We start from the raw sequence: 2,799 nt of genomic DNA, 5'->3' as shown, positions 1-2,799 counted from the left end.
CACCAACATGTGCCCACACTGCAGAAATGTCCCCACTATGATGGTTTAATCTTGGACTAGTCCTCACTACACGGGACCTACAGCTCATACACACACCGCTGTAAAATCCGTCAAACATCATGTGGTGTCAGACCACTCCTGTGTCTTTCACCCTTCATATCTACAGGTGGTTTTGTAATAATAAAACATAATAATCATGTTCATTTTACCTGCACATTTCTGTGTAAATATCTAAAAATATACATTAATGAAATTAATATTTTTTCTGCTATAAAACCATGTAAACGTGACATTTCAAAATGTGAAAATGTAAAAATGATAAATGTCATGTATGAATATTTATCAGTTAGTCTTTAGGTTACAGTTTTTATGAGTTCAGTTTGACCTTCAGCATATTACAAAGACAGACTAGCCCTTAATCATGCAGAACAAGTATGGCAGAAAAACTGTCATGTACAACAACAACAATAATAATAATATTGTACAACAATAATGATTTCAAGGATAGAACCAGGTTTTGTTGTGTGTCAGCATGTTTTTTGTTTTGTGTATGAGTGTTTTGGCTTCTGGACGTTTGCAGGGTTTCAGGTGCAGCACCCAGAGTTCGACATTGAAACATTCACATCTTTGTCCTTCCCAGGGTCAGACTGGATGTTGTGGGTCCACAGGTTCATCCATCCCACTCGTGTGAACACAGTAAGTACACAATGGTTTGATTAACGATTGAACTGATAAAATTATCAGCCTCAACACACAAATCGCTGATTATTTATCATGACTCCTCTCTCCACCTGCAGCTGTTGGCATAAATGTCAGAAATCAGGCCATCTTCAGTCTGAGGGCTGCTGGGTAATGAGAAGGAGGAAGGTTCAGCTGGCAGCTGCTGTCATAAAGACTGGAAATAATATCAGGTATGAATAAATCATCCAAACCAAGCAGAGAAGCTGAGCGGCTCAGACACCGTACAGTGTCAAGTCCTACCTGTCTCTGACATCTCAGGCTCAGCTGAACTTTCTGCACTTGCAGCGAAAGTGTTTTCAAACCTGCATAGTCTTGGACCAGTTGGTTAGTTTGGTTGAGTGTGTTTTTGTATGGAGAAAAATACAAATGAAGCATCACTACAAGTCACATGACAACATTCTCTTTGTTTGTTGGTTAAATGAGTCTGAGGCAGGAACAAAAGTGTAAACTCATGAGGGATGACCATGTTCTGTCGTGAATGTTTCTAGAAATCTCCTCTGCGATGTTCATGACTATAAAAATTACCTGGGGAATAATCAAACTAAACTCCATCAGAATACTGAACAGATGTGGAGTAACCTCATGAAAATACAATAAATTGACTTCACAAAGAAACATGCAGCCTGAGCATCAATATGCTGAATTTCAGGCCTAACCTGAATGCAAACAAACCAGAGGCCTAATTAACCCAAACAGGTGGAAAAGCACATTGTGGCGTGATCCCTGGCCTCTGGGAACTGGCCTATGTGCGTGTACTTCTGACCTTTTAAACTTGACACTGAAGTTTCCTGTAAGAACAAACGTGGAAAAGACCCGAACATGTCACCAATGAATGAATTGGCTGATAATTGAGTCTTTAAAGTGAAAGTGAAGTGACTTATATAGCCAAATATGGTGACCCATATTTGGAATTTGTGCTCTGCATTTAACCCATTCCAAAGTGCACACACACACACCATGCAAACACACCCGGAGCAGTGGGCAGCAAATGCTGCGGCACCCGGGGAGCAGTTGGGGGTCCGGTGCTTTGCTCAAGGGTCTCACCTCAGTCAGGGCATTGAGGGTGGACAGGGCACTGGATATTCACTCTGTGCCACCGACAATTCCTGCCGGACCTGAGACTCAAACCTGCAATTTTTAGGTTTCAAGTCCAACTCCCTATACATTAGGCCACAGACTGTGGCGTCTGTGTGAGATAGTGACCTGATCTGTGTCTGTCAGTGAGGGGGGGTCACCTTCACCTTCACTCATTTAACCGTGGGATGATAAATACGAGCAGCGGTTGAGCCTCGGTCTGATGTGACAGATCGTAATAAATCAGTTTTTACAGGAAACCCATCACCCTGCAGCCTTGTGCATGTTGCACCACCATCCGTAAAAATGTTGTCTACACTGTTTAACATCCTCATTTTTACAGAATTTCTCCCCATTTAAATATATATTTTATTTTTTCATGCTTCACATTTCCACCTGTCAGGAGGAGCTCTGTGTGATCTGTGTTTGACTCTGAGGCTGAAAGTCACCAAACAACTTGAGTTCTTTAAATGTCACTGAACTCTTCAAAATTCTGCCCACAGCCTCGACCGCTGGGGCGGGGGCTGACTCAGTGCAGTGCTGCCTGTAGTCAGGTGATGATGAAGCTGATGCTCAGTGACAGAAAGGTCTGGAAAGGGCACAGCGACATGGATGCAATGATTGATCAGTTATCAGTTGATTATTGCCTGGGCAGATTTAACAGTGAGGAAGAACAGAGACCTGGTCGTGGATTAGTTCCCTGACCTTGACCTTCCCTCCAGCTGCGGTGCTGACAAGCAGAACAGGCGTGGTTGATGTAGACATGGTGTAGAAGGTTTTTTTATTCTTTTTTATCATGTGTTAAGGTTTGAATGTTATTTTTTATCTTTGTTACAAGTCAACTTCATGCAAAGGTCAATACTAAACTAAGATAATTTATTTAACCTTACAATAAGACACAGCCAAAAAGACCAGGTGGATGTTGAATAGAAAGAAAAGGAGGTGAAAGAGTGGAGGAGCCCTCACTGTGGCTCTGTGTTGTAA

This window comes from Mastacembelus armatus, chromosome 4 (assembly GCF_900324485.2).
Source record: "Mastacembelus armatus chromosome 4, fMasArm1.2, whole genome shotgun sequence".
In the NCBI taxonomy this organism is placed as follows: Eukaryota; Metazoa; Chordata; class Actinopteri; order Synbranchiformes; family Mastacembelidae; genus Mastacembelus; species Mastacembelus armatus.
Note: the sequence above shows the minus strand (reverse complement) of the source record.